At 42.0% G+C, this 25,366-nt stretch overlaps 1 long non-coding RNA gene across 2 annotated transcripts; it reads left to right on the top strand.

Annotated features, from left to right (window-relative positions):
• The first annotated feature begins 11,037 nt into the window (after positions 1-11,037).
• LOC118901033 lies at positions 11,038-19,037 on the top strand. 2 transcript variants are annotated; one of them, XR_005021277.1, is made up of 5 exons: positions 11,038-11,138; positions 11,290-11,485; positions 17,285-17,348; positions 18,685-18,841; positions 18,933-19,037. It is a non-coding gene; the product is annotated as an uncharacterized LOC118901033 (long non-coding RNA). The 2 variants fall into 2 exon arrangements; XR_005021276.1 differs by lacking the exons at positions 11,038-11,138; positions 11,290-11,485 and adding an exon at positions 16,987-17,146.
• Positions 19,038-25,366: the final 6,329 nt, after the last annotated feature.

The following is a 25,366-nucleotide window of genomic DNA, read 5'->3' as shown; positions in this document are numbered from 1 at the left end:
TCTGCTTTATAACAAAGTGAATCAGTTATACATATACGTATGTTCCCATATCTCTTCCCTCTTGCATCTCCCTCCCTCCCACCCTCCCTATCCCACCCCTCTAGGTGGTCACAAAGCACAGAGCTGATCTCCCTGTGCTATGCGGTTGCTTCCCACTGCCTATCTGTTTTACGTTTGGTAGTGTATATATGTCCATGCCACTCTCTCACTTTGTCACATCTTACCCTTCCCCCTCCCCATATCCTCAGGTCCATTCTCTAGTAGGTCTGTGTCTTTATTCCCGTCTTGCCACTAGGTTCTTCATGACCTTTTTTTTTTTTCCCTTAGATTCCATATATATGTGTTAGCATACTGTATTTGTTTTTCTCTTTCTGACTTACTTCACTCTGTATGACAGACTCTAACTCCATCCACCTCACTACAAATAACTCCATTTCATTTCTTTTTATGGCTGAGTAATATTCCATTGTATATATGTGCCACATCTTCTTTATCCATTCATCCGATGATGGACATTTAGGTTGCTTCCATGTCCTGCCTATTGTAAATAGAGCTGCAATGAACATTTTGGTACATGACTCTTTTTGAATTATGGTTCCCATGGATAGTTTTACTGCTATTTCTTCAAGTTCAGTTATCTTTTCTTCTGCAGCATCATACCTGTTATTAATCTCATTTAGTATATCTTCTATCCAGACATTGTATTTTTCATCTCTAAAAGCACCATTTAGGTCCTTTAAAAAACTTCCATTTCTCTCTTCATAATGGTCCTGTTTTCCTCTACCTTCTTGAATATTGACCATATTTATAATAACTGTTTCAACATCCTTGCTAATTCCATCATGTTTTTCATTTCTGGTTCTATGTTTTTTTTAATCAAAATTTCTCTTGGTTATAGATAATATTTCCTGCCTCTTTGCATGCATGGTGATTTATGGTTAGATGTTGGACACTGTGAATTTTACATCTCTGAATGTTTGGTTTTGTTGTATTCCTTTAAATTGTGTTGGATTTTGTTTCGGCACACAGTTAAGTTACTTGGAGTCAGTTGGATCCTTTCAACTTTTGCCTTTAAGCTTTGTCAGGGCAAGTCCTGAGCTGCCTTCAGTCAGGAAATAATTTAGCCCTCCCACTAAGGTGGCACACTTTTGATAATTCTTCATAATGCCCCATGTATTAAAAACCTTTCCACTCAGGCTTGTGCAACACAAACCATTCCCAGCCCTGTGTGAGCTCTGGGAATTGTTATGCCTTTGCTTTTCCAGTGGGTCTTTTCCTGGCCTTGGGTAATTTCCTTTCACACAAGCAAACAGTAGAGCTCAGCCAAATACTTGAGGGTGTTTCTCTGCAGATCTCCAGAGCTCTCTCTTTCTCAGGAGCTCCTTCCTTTCTGGTCATTTGTCTTGAAAATTCTACTTGCCTTAGCCAATATCTGCTTTTCAACCCAGCAAGACTTCTGTGGTCTGTTTGGCTTCCCTGCTTTTGTACTGCAGCCTGGAAACTACCTCCAGACAGTAAACTGGTACAATTGTAGGGCTGACCTTGTTTATTTCCTTTCTTTCAGAGATGGTAGATCTGCTCTGCCTTTTCTCCAATGTGTGAAAATCGTTGTTTCATATATTTTGTCCATTTTTCTAGCTGTTTAAGGTGAGAGAATAAATATGGTCCCTGTTATTCCGTCTTGGCTTGTAGTGGAATTTTTATGATGAAACCAAAATAAATATAGAATTTTACTTTTAAGAACTTTTAGAGTATAGAATAATCTTCATTTTAGGTCTAATTGAACTCTGATTAGTCTGCCTTTCAAATATGTAGCTAGTGCTAAGTATTAGAGTGTAGTTGCTTTTCTATGTCTTAAATAGCAAGGAGTTCACATAGGAAGAGGGTGTGTAGGAGGTTTTTGAAAGAGTGGAAAAGTGTTAAGAAGAGCATGGAAGAAGATACCATGTCAAGGGGACTGTTGCATTGGCTGGGCTCATTGATTCCACAAGTATTTCCTCAGCAAACATTTTTGCCAAGTACCTGTTATCCTGGCTTTCCCACAGCCTGGAGCAAGCTAAGGAGCAGGTGCAGCTGGAAACTTTTGACTACCAGGTGCTCCCCTTGTGCTCAGGAGCTGCTGTGGCTGCTTCCCTCTTTTCATCCTTTGGATGCCATTTTTAAGGATCAGCACCATCCTTAGATCCAGGCAAGATGGTTTTTCTGTCCTGAGCCCTGTGCTTTTGACATCTGTATTTCACAGATACAGAAAACATACATTTATTAAAAACACACCATATCCTGTCACTGGGATCCAGAGCTCAGCTCTGGCGTAGTACAACGTGTAGCATTACACATCTACTCTCGTGACTAATACTGTTCAGAACCCAGGGAAACACTTATCCACAACTTTTGCCCAAAGTGCTTTTAAACAAGGTGATGGTATCTGGGTGCCCTGAAGGTCTGTGTTTTACCACAGCAGACGTTAGAGATGGATGCTGCTTTGGCATGAGGATTTGAGTAGCAGAAATGTGTAGTAAAGAGAAGACAAATTAACTGTTGAATGCCTCCTCTCAGATAACTTCAATGCAATAGATTCTCGCACAATGAAATATCATTTTCCAGTAGTGCCGTGTGTTCATGTTCTTGCTTCTCCTCATGTTCCAATCTGTGGTTCCAGAGCACAGCGTTCACAGCAATCGCATATGGTGGCCGAGGAATAGTTTGCAATATTAATTCGTATTATTTTAAAATTTGTTTGTATGTAGGCCTAGATGTAACATGAGTAAAATGCAATACCAGTGCTTTACACTGTTGACTAAATGGATAATATTGTGCCCGTTTGAGTTTTCCAGGAAGCAAATGCCAAGACAGAGTCAGAAGAGCAAGAGATTTGTTTGGGGAGATGCCTGTGAAAGATACAGGGAAGAGGGAGCAAGAGTGGGCAGGAAAAGCCTTCAGACCACAAAGTAGGTCTAACACCGGTGAAAGGAGAGAGGAAAGGAAGGAAGTTTGGGTAGGAAAAGTCTCAGACTGCAATACAGCTCGGAGAAAATCTTGACCAGCCCAATAAAGAATAATTTTTAGTTTTACTTGGGCCCTTGGTCCTACAAACATTAAGCCCTGTCGAGTTTCCATTTCTCTCAGAGCTAGACCTCTCTGCCCTAAGTGTAGCAATCTGATCCTAACGGCCTGTTTTTTTAGGCTCACTTTGTTGTTTCAGAAATTTGATTCTTAACTATAACTTGTTCCAATTCATTTAAAATGTGCCAAAACCCCTTCTCCTGGCCCAAGCTGGGTCAAATGGACAGAGGGAGGGGCAAATTGGGAGGAATGAAATCTCGGGGGTGGGCAGAGCAATGAGACTGGTGGTATTTGATGTAAATGTTGCCAACATTGAAACTAGCAATGAAGAGTGGGTGTTATAAGGCAGGAAAAACATATTGTCTTCAGAGGAAATTGAATAGTGAACTTAATGACAGTACACAACTGACATATCTGGACTTTTCATTTGTCTTAAAGAGAAAAACAGCATAATGGACTCGCTCTTAACACACACTTTCAAGTGTCATTTTAAGATGTCAAACAGATCAGCTCATGCTCAGAAATATTAATGAGAAAACTTGAACTCATTCTCAAGATTTTCATTAAGTCAGACTCGCCTGGCTCTGTTACTCTGTTTTCAAAAGGCTGAATGCTTGGCAGAAGGTGTAGGTATTTGGGGAAATTTTAGAATTGCATATATTGGAGCAGATTGGTTGTGTCCAGAAAGTGCTGTTACCGGGAGCACTGAATTATTATGTTACTGTGCAAATGAATACAAAATAACAGGCCTGGCTGGGCAGCATCCAGACGGCAGCCCTTACAAGTTGTTTGGCTTTGGAATAGTCACTTGACCTCTCTGTACCTTGGGTTCCTCATCCATAGCAAAGAGGGATAATGAAAGCTCTTATCTCATTAGACTACTGTGATGATGAAATGAGATTATACACGTGAATAAAATAGTAGATCGGGGCCTGGCACATACCAACCATTCAATAAATATTCTTTATAATGATTGTTTCTTTATCCATGGGTATTTGCTCCCCTCCGTGGATTGATTATACTTCTAAGCTTAGCTGGCTGCCTTGCAATATGTGTTCATTAGGAGAGTGTTGAGTGGATCAGTTTAAACTCATCACCACTACAAATTACTAAAATAAAACAGCTCAAGGATCCTGTGATAATAGTGGTGGGTCACCCTTGCCGCAAAAGACGAGGTGGATGATGGTGGATCGTCCATATAAAATCACTGACATCAATCTACCACACGGGTTTTGAAATGATTCTTCTAAAGGGCATAAAAGTAGTTTATTTTTCATGCCAGTTCTTGTAATATGCTACAGATGCTATGAAAAACAAGGACAAGAAGTGGGAGGCAGGAGTTCTTAGATGAGATTTAAGATATTACTTGCCAAAGAGTTTTGGTCTTGCGTTCTTATATTTCAAAATTGTTTCCCACAGGTCTCAATAGCGACATCTTGAAGTTGGTTGAGTGGCAGATGAGGAAAACATACGGTTCTCTCTGACACTCCAGGGCCTCTGCTCTGCTACTGTCCACCATTCGCCCCCAAAGACCAAGGAGCCATGGGACCAGAAACCCCTATATTCCTTTGGAATTCTGAATTGGTAATATCAACAGGGAATATGGGAATTCGGGGGCCTTGAAAGTAACTTGAAATCAGTAAATCAAATTCTATTTGACCTGCTTAGATTTGCTAATATTTCTTTCTTCCATTCTGGCCAACCTCACTATGGATTAGAAGCCAGAATCCCTCCCATTCTTCCCCAGGAGTCGATTCTGAATGTTTTTCTTTCTTGAGATGCAGACCTAGGAGAACAAGACCTAAGATATGCAATTCCATCCTTGCCTGCTTCTCAGCCCACCTTTGAGTTCTAGTTCCATGTCTGAAGAATTATTCTCTCCTTGACACTGGACATTTCAAGGGAGACGGAGCTCACCAGAAGGGAATGGCCTCGCGCATTAGGTCTGAGGATAACCATCTCTCCTAAAAGATAACTTGGGGTCAATTTGACACAAAGGTTCTTAAGACAAAACTCGCCACCCTCTAACACTCACAGTGGCTGGCGTGCCATCTGGAATCACACATATGACTGCCACTGTGAGACAGGCCACAGCTCTCAAAATGCATCCCTTAAGTCTCTTACAGGCTCAACATCCCAGGTTCCTTCCACTTGCTCATGCATCAGGGCTTGGAATCTTCTCCCTCTCCTGTTTACAATTCTTATATTACTTTGAGGCCACTTGCCTCTAAAGGTGAGGCCCCTGGAATGAAATCCTTGACTCCAGGTGTGTTGTGACAGGGCCAGGTAGATAAATGATAATCAGTGAGGCAGATTATTTCTGCTCAGGAATCTTGTGGAGAAATCCTAGACTAGACTATACTCAATAAATACTTTTGTCTACTCTTAGGATGGTTAAGGTATCCAAGCTGTCATTTTCATCTTCCTGCTTTGAAGTTCCAGGGAGAACTTGATGTCACCTACCATTAGCCACTCTCTTGAATTAAAAGTCTTCTCCATGTCACCCAAAATCCTGCCCAAGAATTCAGACACTTCGTGCTTTAGGAAAACTGACAGAACTGGCCCTCAGGTAGTGAGATATTTTCAGGAGAAATTTTTCATGAATCTGGATTCTTGCATCTTCCTGTACTTAGAAAAGCACTAAGACATTAACTAAGATGTCTGTTCCTCCTGAGTAGCAGTGACCTTCTACCGAGATATATGCTTGGTTGCATGTACCCCCTTCATCTAAGTCACATTTATACCGACCTCCCCTCTTACCTCTTCAGAACAGTTATCCGAGCTCTCTGAGAGACCACCTTCTAGGTTATAATCCTCAGGTCGGCTCGAATAAAATTTTCCATTTCTTTTTTAGATTGACTATTGATTAATTTTTTGTTGACATCCTCATCCCAACTGGCGTTCCTTTGGGGTCTTAGGAAGATGATTACAGCATGGTGGCCCTCTGTGATGTCAAGTTGGCCCATGGGAAACAAGCACCCTTGCCCACCGTTGGTGGGAATGTTGCTTCCACTGCATGTCTCTTTTCTTGCTCTGGCAGCTCTAGCCAGTCCCTCACCTTACATCCCCACAGGTGAGAATCAAGTACCAATTGCTGTATTCTTCAGTCTCTGGGGGACGAGTGTCAAGCAGTCTTACTTTGGTCTCATGGCAGTCCCTTCACTGGCCTCTCTCTCCTCCTGTAAAGCATTTCACTGTAGGCTGCCAGCTCCTTCACGAAAGTTCTCTCTGATCAATTTCCTTGAGAGTAATTCTTCTTTTTTTGTTAGTTGCTGGGGAACTTATTTTAAAATTTTTTTATTGAAGTATAGTTGATTTACAATGCCGTGTTAATTTCAGGTGTATAGCAAAGTGATTCAGATATATATATATATATATATATATATATATATATTCTTTTTCAGATTCTTTTCCCTTATAGGTTATTACATAATATTGAGTATAGTTCCCTGTGCTATACAGTAGGTCCTTGTTGGTTATCTATTTTATATATAGTAGTGTGTATATGTTAATCCCAAACTCCTAATTTATCCCTCCTCCTGATAGTAATTTTTTTTTTCTGGCCATTCCATATGGCATGTGGGATCTTAGTTCCCTGACCAGGGGTTGAATCCGTGCCCCTTGCATGGGAAGCACGGAGTCTTAACCACTGGACCTCCAGGGAAGTCCTGTGATAGTAATTTTTCATTGACCTGTGTTCAGTATTTTTGTAATTTTCTGCAAGTATGCTAAACTTCAATAAAGAAGTTTATTTGAACATTTATCTTGCATTGGCAGTGACAACTTAGCTTCTAGTTGCTCAGCTACAGCCCCTGACAAGCTTAGGAACACACACGTGTGAGTAGGAAGCATCATTAGCTATACGAGGACATGCCACAGGGTTTCTTTAAAGCAGTGGTGAGCATACTTATGTGACCTAAGGGTTCATTTGCAATCACCATTAACCAAAATAATGAGGCAATGTCTGCGTACCCTGGAGAGTGTAACAGAGGAATTAGAGGTTTTCAAGAGCTGCAAGCTGCAAATGGAAGAACTCCAGTAGCTAAAAGGCTTGTGATTTGATAATGAGAATGCTGGGGTATTTGTGTTTTTTTGTTTTGTAACTTCAGACTTGTTGAATAGGTTTTTTAGAACTGAGATGTATATGAACTCTTTTGTTGAAATCAAGAAGAGTCAGTTCGACTGAAAAGTAAGCTAGGTGACTGAAGGGCACTTTACCACCTCAAATAGAAATATCTACTTTTATGTATATGTATGTATGTATATGTATATATACACATTTTTGCCTTATCGCTTAAATACTAAGGATAGTGACAAATGCGTTAGACCTTTTATATCTTGCCCCTCATTAATCACTCCTTCAAAGAAAGCGTCTTACCCCAATAGAAACAAAAACTTCCCTTTGGGGAGATGATTCTGTATTTTAAGTGTTAGCAATTGTCTGGGTACCAGTAGTGGTACCGTGCTTTGGTTGAGTATCTCTGACTTAACCTAGAGCACATCTTTATCTCATTGGATAACCTTGAAAGTCAAGCCACGGCCTTGTTGTCTTTGGGTGTTTCTTTTTAAAGAAAGATGGTTAGAGAAGGTGACCTTCTGGTATACTCCTCATGGTTTAACATGAGGCACAGCAGCTGTGTTCTGTGAAATAAGCAACTTTCCCAAACAATGACCGTTATTCATCATTAAGGCTTTCACAGTTAAAAATAGGTTAACCAAATTTGCCGACTACTCATTTTAGTGTACTGTATTACCGTGCAATTTTGAAAGGTAGAAAGATACCTCCACTGTAATGGCTTACAGTGGAGAATTTGCTCATAGGTTGAAGACTTTTTGATGAGTTATAAATGAGATTTCACTCACAGGGGCAAATCTCTCTTGTAATCCTGAAGGCATTGTTTTTTTTTAAAAAAATGCACAGTTACCTTATGCACAATAGCTTTGACATTTTATCAGCATGCAATTAAAGTCCCTTTGTCTAAGGTGCTGGCTCTAAACTCTTGAATAGATAGAAGCCAAGAATGAACTGCGTTGTGCATTTCAAGAAAGAAGAAAGAAATTAATTTGACAGTTGGTACAGTTCCGTCCCCAGGAGGGAGTGAGCAGTGCAGTGCTGCTCTCTGTCGGGCTGCTGCAGAAACATACAGGATGCATTTTGTTTGTCTGCCAAGAAAGTCTTCCCGAGGAAATTTTCCCAGTCACTTCCCTGGGAATAATCTGGCTGCTTATTCAACGCAGAGACTACTTTCAGCCGAAGTGCAAGAGAAACCCAATAAGCTAAGCAATAGAGCGGAAAACAAAATATGTTAAAACTCCTTTGGTAGGCGCTGAATGTTTGTTTCCCCCCAAATTCATATGTTGAAGCCCCAGTCCCCAGTGTGATGGTATTTGGAATAGGGTCACTGGGAGATAATTAGGTTATGAAGGCACAGCCCTCGTGAATGGGATTAGTGCCTTTGTAAAACATATGCTTTCACACAACACTGTAAATCAACTATACTCCAATATAAAATAAAAATCTAAAAAAAGAAAAAAACAAATGCTTTTTCTGCATTGATTGAGATGATCACATGATTTTTCTCCTTTATTCTGTTAATGTGGTGTATCACTTTTATTGATTTGTGATTGTTGACTCATCATTGCATCCTAGTGATAAATCCCACTTGATCATGGTGTATGATCCTTATATAATGCTGTTGAATTTGGTTTGCTAGTATTTTGTTGAGGATTTTGCATTCATTTGGTACCTTGATCTTGGACTTCCCAGCCTCTAGAACTGTGAAAAATAACTGTGATCTAGTTCTGGCCAATGAAATATAAGAGGGAGTCAGGAGGTGGGGTGGGGGAAGAGATTTACCTCCCTGATAAGAACAAGAGATGCAGGAGAAGAAAGTTAAATTTGCCCACTCATCCCTCTCTACTTATAGAGCTGGTATGTGAGGCTGGGCTGCCTCGAACCTGGCAGACATCTGGTGACCATCAGGTGTTAATTCTCTGGATGAAACCACTGAGCTGCTGACCACCCTGGAAGAGCTAGCTCTGAATTTCTTGTTCCTTATGGGTTAAGCTTCTGTGGTTGACTATTCTGTTAATTAGAGCCGAATACATTGCAGCCACTACAGATGGTCTAATGTCTGGGTAGGAGATCATGCGTCCTCACACCACAGCCTACAGGAGTATTAGAGCTGGCTGTCCTACCTTCTATTCATTCTCTTAGTTGCTACTTCGATTGCTCAGCGACCTAAGAGCCCTAAGGATAATGGTTCAGTAAGATTCAGGGATGTGTAAAAGCAGCCTGTATATCCAAGCTGAAGCTGGCCTCTAAAAACGCGGTTTGAGGGCTTCCCTGGTGGCGCAGTGGTTGGGAGTCTGCCTGCCAGTGCGGGGGGCACGGGTTCGAGCCCTGGTCTGGGAGGATCCCGCGTGCCGCGGAGCGGCTGGGCCCGTGGGCCACAGCTGCTGGGCCTGCGCGTCTGGAGCCTGTGCTCCGCAGCAAGGGAGGCCGCGGCGGTGGGAGGCCCGCGCGCCGCGATGGGGGGTGGCCCCCGCTTGCCGCAGCTGGAGAGGGTCCTCGCATAGAGGCGAGGACCCAACACAGCCAAAAATAAATAAATAAATAATTTAAAAAAAAAAAAAAAAAAAAAAAAAAAAAAAACGCGGTTTGAAAGGCACCAAAATCCTCCACCCAGCATATAAAATAAAATAAAATGAATTTCCTTATATCCTGCTTTCAGGTCTGAAATTCTATTGGTAGAGATTAATTTTCTCAGGGTCTTCAAGAGTCCTTTCTTAAATTACATATTTGCTTGTGCAGAGACTAGCGTCTTACACTCTTATTAGCTCAAGTGTTAACTGAGATGGGGAAATGTAAGATGGGGACAAAATGAACAGAATCTTGGGATCTGTGAGTTAGCTGGGATCTTTGAGGTCACCTGGCCTCACACCTTTCTTTTGTAGATGAAAAATACTATGGACCAGAGAGGTTCAGTGGTTTACCCAGATAATCTCCACCTTAGAGCCAGAAGCCTGGTTTCTAGACTTCCAACCCAGGGGATTTTATACTCTCCTACCATCCCCAAATTAAGTGGATGACACATTTTAAACACCTGGAGGAACTTTGCTGCAATTTCTCTAACTGGGTCTGGAATCTGTGGGCTTGAAGCTTCATTTGAATACTAAGTATAGTTTTTGCAGCACGAGGAGAGCTGATGGACCCTGGAGAGAGCAGACACATGGCCAATGGCCTCAGGATTTTGCTGAGGTCTAAGCCTGCTCTTGCCGTCTATCCGCTGGAAAGGGGAGCTCTTCCTCTCACTCCTCCCACCTCCACTCTTACTTACCTGGTAGATTAAACATGTTTGTTTTTAATAAATACCCATTTAACGTTTTGACATTTGTTAGCCCGTTTTAACAAACATGCTGTATTTACAATAGCATCATGTTCTTCAGATAAATCTATTTCTGAGACTTATCAAATTAATCACTGCTATGTAGGCTTATTAAAGTTTTTAGAGACTGTATCATTTTTATGGGATCTTCAAATGAAAGCGTTTCTTAAAATGTTAGGTCACGTATTCAGATATATTCTCATATTTTTGTCAAGCAGTTAAGGATTTATAAAGAAATGCATGCATCATTTAAAGAAAGTCTGACGTTTTATAAAAGAGTAAATTTGTTGCAGCATCAACAGTAATAAGTCTCTGCTTTAGACATGCAGTTTTAAAATATATTTGTTTCAAAAGAGCCACATTTGTGATTGTTTTTGTTGTTTGCTTTTGCAAAGACACCTATACAGTCCTTCAATTCCAAACATTTCTAAGATCATAAATCCTGGAATGGTTTCTGTGTTCTCTTGCCCTCTGCTGGCTAAATTGAGACCTTCTTTGGAAACGTGTCCATCAGCTACGTTATGGTCACCAATATACACCCTCCATCTTGTTCATTTTTAGGTCCATTTGACAAAAGCCACCTTAACAGTCTTTATGCCAGAGATCAAAATCTAGCTTGAGGCCACCACTTCTCATCAAGATAACCATGACCAGGTCAGGACATCTGTCCATTCTCAAGCATCTTTTGTATGTACCCTATGTTTAGCACCTTATTATATACTGTACTATTCCTGAATTGTCTCTACTGAATGATTTAACAGATATATCAGTGCGTAAATATAAGCTGTATCATTCTGTCTTGGTTATTAATTGCTTGGTGTTTGTCTTGTTTTCCCAGTGTGACTGTCAATTCTCTAGGACTTCAACCCCCTCAGCTGAATTTAAAAGAGGCCTCGGCCATGGAAACTAAGCCCTCACACATCCCCTGCACTCTCATGGAGTGATGAGGGAGCCCTCGTTCTTGCTGTGACCCTGCCATGACCAGGCATCCTCCAGTCTACTTGCAGTGGTCAAGACGGAGCACACACACTAGGGTAAGGTCAGCCCTTCCCTGGTGAGCCCAGTGGAGGAGAGTGAACCAGCTCACAGTCTTAGATCTGATCCCCCCCCAACTCTCCTGCTGGTGGGGAACCCCAGCTGATGTTATTTAGGTTCTGCTATCCCTGAGAACCCTCTGCTCTCTCCTCTCTTCCACGTTAATTCTCACAAGTCTGATGTTCTGGGGAAACTCTGAGTGACTGCTGCTCCGGATTTCTACTTTCCCATTTACATCTAAATTGCATTCCGCATTATTCTGCCTCCTAGGTATTCTGAAGGTGCAAGCTTCTCTCTCTCTCTCTCTTTTTATTAATCTGTACCTTTTTTTTTTTTTTTCCCAGAGGGAGGGTGGGTGGATAGATTTGAATTCGGGAGGCTGGCGTTATTATCCTATGGAAAAGCTGCATAAGTTCTCTTCTGATTTCTTCCGAGTTTTTGTTTTGTGTTGTTTTCTCGGTGAGGTAGAAAACAAGTCAATCAGCTGAATGAGGATGTGGGAGGAGAGAGGAGAGGGTATGAATAGCTGTCTGGGAGAGCCGGAGACTGAAGGACAGTATGACTGCCTAGGAGCATGAAGGCAACACTTGAGGTTTGTGGTAATAAATGTAAAGTAAGACCAGTCAGCCACGTTCAGTTCAGCTGCATCCTGTTGTGGTTTTGCCAGATGAGTACAAAGAAATGTGCAAAACAACTAGGAGGAAAATTTCAGAGCACTCTGGTGAAGCACGAAAGTAGAGTTGAACAAATAGGGAGACATGCCACGTTCTTGGATTAGACAGCACAGCATCAGGAAGACACCAGTTCTTCCCAAACTAATACGTACATTTATTGTGATTGTGTTAAAAGTGGCCATTTATTTTTTTTCTGGACTCAGAAAAGTTGATTCCAAGCAAGAATACTCAGGAAAGCCCTGAAAAAGAGGCACAGTGGACTAAAGATAGGAATAGGCTCTTCAAAGAAGAAGAAGAAAGAAAAGAAAATGGTCTTTACATAGCTAAAAAGCTACTCAGTCTTGCTTATATTAAGAGGAAATTGAATTAATAAGTATTTTAAAATACGAATGCTCACCTATCTGATTGGCAAAACTCAAAAAGTTTGATAGTACCCTCTGTGATTGAGGCTGTGGAGAAGCAGGTGCTGTCCTAATTGTTGGGAGTGCAAAATGGTCCAGCCTCTAGAGAGAGTCATTTGGAATTAACTAATAAAGCTACCTGTGCCATTTGCCTGTTGACTTAGCAGTTCTACTTTTAGGAATCTCGATAAATTCATGACTCTGTGCAGGGAGTTATTCATTCTGACATTATTTATAGTAGCAAAAGATTATAAACAATCCAAATATCCATCAGTAGGGGACTTGTTACATAAAAAACAGAGCAGCTGTTAAAAAAGAAAAGGAATGAGAAGAAATGCTCCCTAAAAGCAAGATTCAGAACCACAGATTAGATAGATAGATAAAAGATAGGTATAGAACACTATCTTTTATGTAAGAAAGGAGGAGAAATAAGAATGTTTGCTTATTTTTGCCCCAAATTTAAGTCTCGGAGTGTTAAGCCAAAAATTAGTAAAAATGGTTTCCTAGAAGGGGCAGGAAAAAGGGCCTGAGAAGACGGAGATGGAGGTGACACTTCTCTAAATATATTGAACAATGGAAAGTCTTACTAACTTTAAAAATAATAATAAAATAAAATGAAAGAGGGAAAGCAGACCCTAACATTGAAAACAAATTGATTTCATGTGAATAGCAGATTGAGGGACCATGAGCGTCTTTTTGTTGACCTTTCACTTGTGAGCTTCGCCAGTAAGTCTTGCTCTTCATGCCCAAACCATGGAAAGCTGTGGAATTTGCACAACTTGCCTCAATTATGTTTACTGTCTGTTGTCTATCTTTTCCTACTGAACCATCAGTCCCACAGGGCAGGGATCTATATTTGTTTTGTTCACTGATGTATCCAAACAGCATATACAGTGTTTTGCATATAGTAAGTGCTCAGTAAATATTTGTTGAATGAATGAAACTCCTGTGGGCAAAGAAGCCATTTCTTCTTTTTTTTTTTTAATCCTTTTAAAAAAAATTGAAGTATAATAAGGACCCCCTGTATAGCACAGGGAACTCTACTCAATACTCTGTAATGGCCTATATGGGAAAAGAATCTAAAAAAGAGTAGATATATGTATATGTATAACTGATTCACTTTGCTGTACACCTGAAACTAACACAGCACTGTAAATCAGCTATATTCCAATTTTTAAAAAAACCAAAAAATAAAAGAATAAAAACATTTAAAAATTGAAGTATAGTTAATTTACAATGTTGTGTTAGTTTCATGTGTACAGCAAAGTGATTCTGTTTTTTATATATAGGTAGATAGATATTCTTTTTCAGATTCTTTTCCATTATAGGATATTATAAGATATTGAGTATAGTCTCCTGCGCCATAGAGTAGGTTCTTATTGTGCATCTGTTTTATATATAATAGTGTATATATGTTCATCCCAAACTCCTAATTTATCCCCGGCCCTGCCCGCAACCCAGCTATCCCCTCTGGTAACCATAAGTTTGTTTTCTATGTCTGTGAGTCTATTTCTGTTTTGTAAATAAGTTCATTTAAATCATTTTTTTAGGTTCCACATATTAGTGGTACCATATGACATTTGTCTTTCTCTGACTCACTTCACTTAATAAGATAATCTCTAGGTCCATCCATGCTGCTGCACATGAAGGAAGCCATGTCTTATTTGTACTTTATTTAATGCCCCAAAGCTGGTAGTGGGCTAGCACAGGAACTACTAAATATATATTTTTATCTGAGCCCAGATGTTTTTAGCAGAACTCCAACTACATTTCTGTCCTCACTGTCATTATTCATGTCTGGCCAGTAGCCTGGGACCCCACTGCCGTGACTTCATCTGCAGCTGGCAGTCCCTGGCAGCCAAGACATTGCCCAGGCCCGTGCTGGGTTGACTGCGGCCCAAACTGCTGAAGATTTACTCTCTTTATTCCTTTAGCGTACACACTTCCAGCTGAGCTGCTTTGCAATTTCACAGGTACCTCTCCACTTCTTTCTAGTCAGCTTACAGTGACAAGCAGTGATGTTTTGGATTCAAAAAGAAATAAATCTCTTTTTAAAATGACTATATACAGATGAAGAAATTTCTTTCAGTAGGTCGGATTTCGTAATAAACTGGATAGATCTGACTGTGCAGTCTCTAAGAATAGTATCAACCTGGTGGTCCAGTGGTTAAGACTCTGTGCTTCCAATGCGGGGGTGGGGGGGGGGGTGGGTTCGATCCCTGGTCGGGGAGCTAAGATCCCACATGCCACGTGGTGCAGCCAAAAAATTAAAAAAAACAAAAAAAAAGGATAGCATCAATCTTCCCACATTCCTCTCTCATCATTTCATTCTCTCCATAAAACTGACTAAAAGGCTTCAGTTTGGAGTCTACGTCTTAGAAAATTTTGCTCTGGGAGTAAGACACGTGGCTTTGAACTAATTCATCTTCCTGGGGCTCAGTTTCCACAATTTCAGCAACACCTATCTTTCCAGGTTGCTGGAAATGCAAGCAAATATATATGTCACTCTCCTAGCACAGCGCCCGTTCTTGGCTGAAGAGTGCTTTTAATAAAAACAGGCCTCCTATTCCCACTAAAAATTGTAGGAATAAGAGATTGGAAGGAAATATATCAAACTGTGGACAGTTATTACTGTGGCGTGTTGAGATTATTGTGCTTTTTTATCTTGGTGATTTAAACTTTCCTGGGCTTGTCATATCTTGTAAAATGATTATATAGTAGTTTTATAATCAGAAAATGTGAATAAAAATGATCATTTGTATAATCCTTAACAGTTAAAAAGTATTTCTCCTTCCGTGATTCTGTCCCATTTCTCAGTAATAATTCACAACAAAAATCAAACTAAATAAGGGAATTCCCTGGCAGTCCAGTGGTTAGGCCTCTGTGCTTTTACTGCCGAGGGCCTGGGTTCGATCCCTGGTCGGAGAACTAACATCCCACAAGCAGTCAAAAAAAAAAAAAAAAAGAAAAATCAAACTAAATAAGAGAATTCGTGTCGGTTCATTTCACGTACCACCAAAAGAATTAATATGAACACACAGACCCAGGGCCCGAAAAAAAGGCAGCCTGCAAACAAATGTGAATAAGAGTGAAAAGTGAGGACTTGATCTTTGGCAGAAACGTTGAAGTCGGAGCTTTTAGGACTTAGTGGGCCGATGGCGAGTCTTTTAAAGCGTTGGCCGACAGAGTGGCCTCTGTGAGGCGGAGAGCAGAGCGGGGTGCACGTCCCCTGTCGAGAGCGGCACCCTCTCTCTCTCTGCAGGGAAGGCATCCTCTTCAGCGGCCCTTTCGGAGGGTCATGCGTGGAGCGGCCAGGTGGGAAGCGCTCAGCCACCCTTGGTGATCAGCATGGAGAAAGAAGTCACAGCCAGGTGGGGGGGGGGCAGGGGGCAGTGGACAGTTACCAGAGATTGGAACCCGAGAGGGAAGGAAGTGGCAGAGTTGGTGGTTGCTGCTCTTCGGACCTGCCAGCCACTCCCCCCGTGCTGTCACTTGCAGGGGCTGTGGTCAGGGTTGCAAGAGACGCACTGGGGAGAATGGAGGCGTTGGTGGCCGCACAGACCTCGTGTGTTGAGACTTCTAACCACCCCGCATTTCACAAGCGAGGAAATAGGAAGTGAGGGCCTAGAAGGGGACATGGGGCTGGCAACCATACACTCAGGACTTCAAAGGCAGGCGTTTTTGCCAGTACAGGTCTCCGGTAAGTGAAGATGCTGAAATTCATTTCCCGGGTGGCTTCTTTTATAGAGTGCTGACCAGCTCTCTAACTCTGGGCATCTGCAGTCTGTCGCAGAGCTTTGCGGCCTGAAAACCCAAACCAACCATTCATCTCACAGGCCTACCACATAAAGCAAGGGTCAGTTAGTTAGCAAAACTGATATTTATTATGGGGAGAATTTTTAACAGGAGATGGCAAGCCACCTTTATAAGTCTGGCAGCACCCTCAGACTGCACAGATAGAATTAAGAAGTTAATAAAGTAGTTGCACTCATCTGTCTTCTGCAAAACACATCGAACTTTTTCCCTTTCCTTCGCTTTCATCCATTTCCACTATGAGCAGGTTTTTAAATTTGCTTCCTCCTTCCTCTCATTTAACTCTTTTAAAGGAAGAACCTGAGCCATGTTCCCAGGAGGAAAGTTAGCACCTTTCTCTGCTCAGGGCCTCCCCTAATTAGCAGGTGGAAATCCCTAGATAAGAGCACCTGCCCGTTTGGCTGTGGCTCAAGAACTGAGGTCGGGAGGCTTGTGCCTAAGGAAGGAAAATAACCAGTTGGATCAGTGGGTGAGAGATGAGAGCATAAATAGGGCTGAGACAAAGAAAAGGTCGGCTGCAAGTGGGTCAGGAGATCAGAGTGGACGTAGGCCCTGGAAGGTTCTGCTGGGAGGCCTGCCACAGAGGATTTCAGTCCCCACCCCACTCCAGGGGCAGGATGACTCAGCATTTCCTATTACTATTATTAAGGCCAACCCCAGAGGCCCTAGCAAGGCTGACTGCTGTTTAAACCGGACTGTTCTTCCGGCCCCTGGTTCATTCTAGGTCTACATGGTAGAAGGCTATTCCAGAAGGGATGTGTAATTCATCCCGGTATTTAATGCTCGTTTATTACTTTTTTTTTAAACTTCAGCCAATAGCCTGAACTGGTCAGGCTTTGGGCTGACATCTGCTGCTTTATCTGGTCGCATTGTCACATAATAATAAGTAACATTTATTTGTGATCATCAGGTGCTGACATTTTGTGAAGACTTTACAGGAACATCCCCTTTAATTCTCAGAAGCAGGCCACAAGGTAGGTATTATTATCTCCATTTGCAGATGAGAAAGCTGAGGCTGAGAGATGTGAATTGCTCAAGGACTGAGAATCTAACTCAAGCCTTTTCACTTAAGAGTCTGTGTTCTTCACCTGTACCCTCTACTGCTTGGCAGAGATTAGAAGTGTTTTATCGAGCTGAAACACAAATCAGAAGGTGATCATAGGCAGGAGAGCATGGAGAAAATGAAAAGCAAACAGTGGGGCAGGAATGTGATGAGAAGAATAGAGGGAGGGAAGCATATGCTGCTGGCAGAAAATCAAGGTGGGAAAACCATTGGCCCTTTATGGCCGCGTAAGGTCCTACCTAGAGACTAGGTTACCTTGTTAACATGTCTTCAAGATGGACAGGTTTTGTTATCTCTGTTTTTCATGTATGCATTCCATGGATTTATTACCTAGATCTGTATTCTTCCAGCTACCAAGGGACTGGTGTGTATTCAGTGTGACTGGAGAGGCATCTGTCATACTGTTGCCCCATCTCGTACCCTCCCTGAAATTTCACTCTTAAAGTAACTGGGTGGGGCTGCGGAGGCTGAGCATTGTCTTCAGAAGGTTATTGTTGAAATGTACATGTTGTCCTCAAAGTTAAACTCCATGAAGGCAAGGATTTTGTCTTGTTGCCTCATATCCCTAGGAATGTAGAAGGTGATATTTATGTATGAAATTAAGAGTGTATAAATAAATGAATTCAAGAAGTGAACAGTAGGCGGGGTGTCCCTTGAAGCCTTTGTTGATACTCTTGTCTAGCTGATTCACTGACTTTGCAAAGTAGAAAATGAGGAGGAATGGGTCACAGGTAATATGTTGGGGGGAGGTGTGTTTGGGTAGGATTAGGGACAGGAAACTTTGGAGCTTGGGGCTCTAGAGCAGGAGACCCTGGAGAGCTAGTGGGAAGTGTCAACTTCCCAATCCACCTTCCTCCCCACTTCAATATCAAGGTACTCTGTACGGTCCTGTCACCCTTCCTTCAATTTCAGCAGCAGATATCTGATTTACCAAGGCTTAAATCACTAGTTTTAGGCATTCTCCAGCATTTTTGACCTTTCTTTCCACTGACATCTTCAAACAAGCACAGGTATTCCTCCTTCAAGAAAAACAAAACAAAAACAAAACCTGGTTTGACTCTGTAATTCTTTCTAAGTCATCACCCTATTTCTCTTCTTCCATTTACTGTTAAACTTGAATAAATGATCTGCACTTTTTATCTTCATTTTTCCACTACCTAAAACTCTTAATCCCTTGAAATCTGGCTTCTCCTTCTGTTTCTACTACAATACTTTACTAAAACATTCTTTTTCTCTCTCTTTTACAGAAAACAAACAGAACAGAACATTACATCAGAACGCTAGCTGTCCCTGGTATTCCTTTCCTGTTCTTCCTTTTAATGAATAAAACTCTCCCGAGTTTTAGCTGGGCATATGGGTGCCCAACTAGAGACTACAATTCTCAGTCTTTTTTTGCAGCTGGATGTGGGTATTTGGCCATAAGCTGGGGGCAAATTCCTGCTTCTCTGAGAGCTAACTGTCCTGTCTTTCCTGTTTTGTTCTCACTCTTCCTTAGAAAAGCAGCCTTGGAAATTGGTGGTCAAGTTGGCAGGGTTGGCATGTTGAGGACAGCAGTACTTCTCCACCAGCCTGGGACAGATCACCTCTGGATCTTTACATGAGAGAGAAATAAACTTATACTGTATTTTAATCATTCTATTTGGGGGTCTTTTTTTGTTAAGCAGCTTAGCCTGTACTCTAATAAACTCCTTTTTCTAATTTAAAAAGTAATATGCATTCACTGTAGAAACTTAATGATAAGTAGAAAGAAGATGACCCAAAAATTCCTGTTGATCCTCCTCCTTTTCTGATTGATTATTCCCACTAGCCTATGCCTAATTGCCTTCCTTTCTCTCTTCCACCTACAATCTTGGGCATAGCCCAGCACTAAGTTCTCTACTCTCTTGTATCTCTGTACTCTGTCACAGAGAATGGCTCATATAGTGATTGATTTAGTCATTAATTAGTTCATTCATTTCAAAAAATGTAGTGAGGCCCTACATTCTGCTAAGTGCCAGGGACCTACATTCTGCTAAAAATTAACTAGACATGTCTCCTACCCCCAAGAAGATCACCAGCTGGAGAGGAGAAGGAAAGCCAGGTTATAAACAAGTCCTTTGAACATAGTGTGCTGAGTACCTGGTGGAGCTCTCATGTGAGATTACAGAGGGCACCTGACCGGCTTGTTGGTGTGGAGGGCTGGGTATTGATGAAGGCCTCCAGGAGAAGGTGAGCCTGGTTAAGAAAGGTAAAGAAGGAAGGAGGGATGAGGAGAAAGGGAGGTGATTCCAAGCTAAGAGGTCAGCGAGGAACCAAAAGCTTGGAAATGAAAACTTTCAAGGTGTTTGCAAGGAACTATAGGCCATAAGGTGTTGATACTGTGAGAAGTTTTGCTGCGGGTGGAGAGATGCAGGTCATGGAGGCTTTGCTTGTCATGCTAAGGAGGCTTGGGCTTTCTTCTGAGGAGGCCTTACTGAAGGGTACTCAGCAGAACTGTGAAATTGTAGATCTACCTTTTAGATAGATAGATGTATTCTGGGTGGTTGGGTGAAGGATAGATTTCTGGGAGGTAAACAGAAGTGGAAACAGGGTACTGGTTAGGAGGCTATTTGCAATGGAGTAGGTAAGAGGTGGTGATGGCTAGATCCAAGGTATTGGCAGGAAAAATTAAGAAGGAAATGAATTTGAGAAACATTCAAGAAATAAAATGGGCATGGCTTGGTGACTGAAGAGAAAATAACAGGAAGGATCACAGATGACTCCCAGGTTTCTAGTGTGGGTGCTGGATAGATGGGGGTGACAACGTTAGTGGCTTTAGCTGTCACGCCTGAGGTAGCTTATTGTGAAGGTAAGGAAGCTTAACCTTCAGGCCTCCTTGCAGGCATGGGCCCGTTCAAGGTCTCTGGGACTGGCCCTAGCAATTTTATATTCTTAAGTCTGTATTCTTTTTCTTAAAGAGAGCCCAGACCCTCTTTAAGCTGGTATTAACTTCAGATGCACAGAACCTGAATCCACCCCTGCCCATCCTCTTTCAATTCACTGTGCTGACTACCACTAGATTAATCCTCCAAAGAAAACCGTTGACGTCGTGTCATTCTTCTCCTCAAAAGCTATTGTCACTGTGTCAGTGGCCTTTTGCCAACTTGACACTTTTACCTTGAGGTTGCCTTTTACTGAAATGCTCTCCAACAAGTGTTTGTAGTTTCAGACATCCCTGTCTACCAAAGGGTCTTTGGCCCTTTAAGACCTATCTACTAGTAGAGCTGCTTTAGTTGCAATTACAGTTGATCTTTGAACAACACGGAGGTTAATCCGTGTATAATTTATAGTCAGTTCTCCGTATCCTCAGTTCCTCAGCATCTGCAGATTCAACCAACCACCAACCGTGTGGTATTTACTATTGAAAAATATCCGCGTATAAGTGGACCCACGCAGTTCAATGCTGTTCTTCAAGGGCCAACTGTACTCTGTTGAACTTTGTTTACTACCAGTCTTCTTGTTTTATTTTTATACCAGTTGTGGCTTTTCTACCTTAAATATGTGTCTAATCTCTGACTTGGCCTTTCAGTGGTGACTGGTGTCGGGAATGTCTCATACCCACAGAAAGCCTCTGGCAGAAGCAAACAGTGTATCGTGTGGCCCTGGTGTACATCCAACATGTGATGACACTTTAAAATTCTGTTTGTTTGTTTTTTTTTATTTTTTTTTTAACTTTTTTTTTGGTTTATTTATTTAGTTATTTAGTTATTATTTATGGCTGTGTTGGGTCTTCATTTCTGTGCGAGAGCTTTCTCTAGTTGTGGCAAGTGGGGGCCACTCTTCATCGCGGTGCGCGGGCCTCTCACTATCGCGGCCTCTCTTGTTGCAGAGCACAGGCTCCAGACGCGCAGGCTCAGTAATTGTGGCTCACGGGCCTAGTCGCTCCGCGGCATGTGGGATCTTCCCAGACCAGGGCTCGAACCTGTGTCCCCTGCATTGGCAGGCAGATTCTCAACCACTGCGCCACCGGGCAAGCCCCTAAAATTCTGGTTTTTGATAATGTTGAGTCAAAGGCAGTTTGTACTCTAGAATGTTCATCCTGGGCTCTAACCCCTTGAACATTAGTTATTCGATAGCTCTGATATCTGGAATATGACATGCAGCCATCTGCAGTCACAGAGCTGTCCTGGACCATCCTCTCATCTGAAAGAAGAGTTGTCTTCAGTGTTCGCTGCATTACTGCCTGATAAGTGACTTCATAGGATTTTTCTGCTATCTGAATAGCTCCTACTCCAGGTACAAAAAATCTAATTCACTTCCTAAGCTTTTTTCCCATAATGTCCCTTCTGCTTCAATAGATTCTCACTCAGACACACCAAAATGGGACTCATAATATCGATTTATTATCTTAGCAATCTCGGTAAACAAGGCAGTCTCGCCATGTTCTTTTTTCTTCAGGGATAAGGCGGGCCTAGCATCTTCCTAAAGAGAACATACTGTATGGCCTCATGTTACAAAAATTGCAGCTTGGTTAAAATTTCCACTGATAGTCCTTCAGTTTTTTTTGCAAGGAGATAACTTATTATGGAGAAATGTTGTTCTATAAATAAAATAAAGCTATAATGTTACTATTAGGAGACAGTTCTGAGCCCTAGAGCAGAGTGCTGATGTTTCGTACCGGATCTTTCTCATCTCCTCCTTCTCAGCGTCTTCAGTCTCTCCATCTCTCTGTTACATGTTAGCAGATACAAATCAAAGGTGTGGTGAGGCTGACAGCACCTGCAGAGGCCCAAGGCCTTCCCTGGGACAAAGGGATTTGGGTCTGCCCACTGTAATTCTGCAAAAGGAGTTATGAACCAAGGAAGGTAAAATTTATGATTCTAAGCGATATAGAACAGATGCAACCTGGGGAAGGAGGAGGATCTGGGAGCCCAATTCTCCTCTGGGAAAATACTGTTTTCTATGTTGTAATTCTCTTCTGTTAGCCCGAGCCTTCTGATCTTTGCGGCTTTGAAGGGTTCAGGGACGGGTATGCGTGGGTGGCTGAAGTAAGGCAGAAAAGGAAGCCTGGCAGCAGCCTGGGAAGGTGGTTATGAGATGGGAGAGGTGACCTGCTGAGAGCTGGGCCGGCCTCGCTCCCTGCCACTCCCGGGCGACAGACAGCAGCTGGTGCAGAGGTGGGAGTGGGCGAACAGCCCTCAAGGATTCTCAGAGGAACCTGGAAGGAGAACCTGGTAAAAGATAAAGTTCCTTTTTGTCACACATGACATGAGCTCTGATCCTTGTTGCCCTTGGAAGACTAGAGAGGTCTTTGACATCTGGCCTGCCCAGGATAAACACTGCTGAGCCCATGTCCAGGAATGGGGCTATTTCCCACCTCCCATCCACACACACACTCGCTCCTAGCTGCCTTTCATGCCACTTCTGTCTCTTCCAATGGGGGCTGCCCAAGCAGGAGTAGAAAACTAGAAGGTATTTTACATAAAGGGAGCAAGGAGAATATCAAAGACTCACATCACCTGTTTGCAGCTTGCTACCCCCAGAAGTGGCCCTGGGCACTCGAGTAGCCTGCTGTCTGGAATCGAGGATTCTCCCAGCATCCTGTTTCATAGAGGTCAGCATCATGTTTCTCAGCTAGTTGATAAGACAACCCCCAAAGGCCAGTGGGAGAGGAAGGGCTATTTCTCAGAGCTCCTTCAGCTCAATGTTTTGCATAATTAATCCTTGAGATGGATGGAACTTGTTAGGTTCATTTATTATTTCTTTCCTTTCTCCCTCTTTCTTCTCTCATCTTTCTTCTCTTCCTCCCACCTTCTCTCTGCCCTCCCTTCTTTCCTTCTCACATCCTTGGTCTTAGGAAGTTTTCTGCTCATTATCTTTCAAGCAGTGTTGCTGCTGTTCCCAGTGTCCTGTGTTCCCTGCAGTGGCCAGAAATCTGCTCCCATCATTAAAGGCTTAGAGAGCACAAAGGGAGCCGCGGAAGCTTAAGTCTAGGCTTCAAGGTTACTGCTTAGATCTTTTTGCCTAGAAATGATTATATGAAGACATAAAACGTTGTTTTAACTCTATATCCTATTATATGTTTTGCATTAAGAATCTCAATATAGAGAGATGTAAAATTCAAATTGTTAACTCAGCCTTGGACTTTTCCCTCCTCTTCGATCAGTAGCACTCCAGAATGGTTTATGGAGTCTGCTTCCCTATCTTGGAGGACAAGAATGACATGCATCGATTTGGAATGTTTTCGGTGAGATCACCTAGGAGCCAGGTTACAGATGAAGTGTAATCATTTATCTCCAGACTCCCAGCTTTGATTTACCCGCCCTCCACCCAGTCCTCATATCTACATAGACCCATCTTGTACTAATGGGAGAGTAGTATCCAGGGCAGTAGGAAACTCCCTTGTCCTGACCTCCATAATCTGTGTTTCTATGCTATCTGTATTTGTGACAAAAGTCATAGGGGCTACCTCCGTTTGCCTAAATAGGTGGGAGAAGAAAGGTCACAGTTATGAAAGTAGTATTTGAAATAAAGAGAGAAAAGACAGGTATTCTGTCTGTTCATTATGCTCTTTTTGGAATCTCTTTTTACCTGGAAATTCCAGTCATCTGCGATCTCAGATTCTTGGAAAGCAAGCACCTCCATGTTCTGTCCCTGATATAGATGTATTTATTCCTAACTATTTTATCCACCTTGGTGTTCTCCACATCCTTCGTGCTCCATAAATAGTTACTAAACAAATGATTCTTGCTGCCTGTATCGGTGTTGCGTTGGGGGTATGAGCACAATTTAATAGTAGAAGGCACTAGTCATTGGCCAGCCATGTAGCCGTGTCCTCTTATCGCCTCTTCCTGTAATTACAGTTTGGTTTTATGTAATAACATGGATTCAATAAAATTTTTTTTTTTTTTTTAGTAAGAGTATGTGATAAATACATGGGCGTGGATGCTCATAGCATTTTTAATCCTATTTTTCCATATCCATTTGTTTTGACAATCAAAAATCAGCGTGGGTTACTATGTACCGGGCACTGTAACCCTGACTGGCACTTTGTATATACATTCTTTGTAATTCTTGCAATAGTGCTGTAAGGAATTACCTTCATTTTTCATTCATGCGTTGGTCCATTCATCAACTGCTAGGTTCGCTGTTAGATGCTAAGGACACCTCAGTCGATGAGACAGACAAAATCTAACATTCACAAGGCTTAGAAGCTGAGGCTTAGAGAAGTGACTTGTAGTTAGGGGACACACTGAGTGACCAAGCTGGGATTCGAATCTATCTGATTCCAAAACTCATGCTGCCTCCAAAACATAGCGATAGTTAGTTACAAAGACCCTAAGTGCCAGTCCTTCACAACTTCACTCGTTTTCAAGCCTTCAGACCAATCTCATATGTTCAGTGTTATTATCTCCATTTTACAAGTGAGGAAATGGGACTTGGAGAGGCTGAGTAACTTACTCATGATCTTATAGCTGGTAGACAGCAGGGCCATGATCTGGATGCGGGGTGGCCCTGCTCCAGAGCCCACTCTGCTTCCGCTTGACTGTGCTGCTGCCCCATGTAGCAGAGAAGACCATGGTCCACAGGCCCTGCCCTGCTGGAGCTTACGGGACAACAGGCAAGAGAAAGGACAAAGCAGAAAGGAATAAGGCCACAAGAAGAGTATAAACAAAGTGCTTTGGGGTTGAGGAGGGATTATTTTAGTGTAAGGAGTACTTGAAAACAGAGGACAGGGGAAGTGCTCTATGTGATAAACCTACAGGGTATCATTTTTCAAGCAGGAAATAATCTGTTATTCTGAGTGAAAACATAATAAATAGAAGTTAGAATTATTTCACTTCCTTTTTTTTTGGCTTAGTAAGTATATTCATTATATAAAATTTATTGAGTGGCTGACTGGGTATAAAACTGTAAGAAACATTTCAATTTCAGAGATATTAAATTGCTAAAAAATGTGCATCTTAAAAT

Source organism: Balaenoptera musculus, chromosome 9 (assembly GCF_009873245.2).
Source record: "Balaenoptera musculus isolate JJ_BM4_2016_0621 chromosome 9, mBalMus1.pri.v3, whole genome shotgun sequence".
In the NCBI taxonomy this organism is placed as follows: domain Eukaryota; kingdom Metazoa; phylum Chordata; class Mammalia; order Artiodactyla; family Balaenopteridae; genus Balaenoptera; species Balaenoptera musculus.
This window is presented reverse-complemented; position numbering and strand designations above follow the sequence as displayed.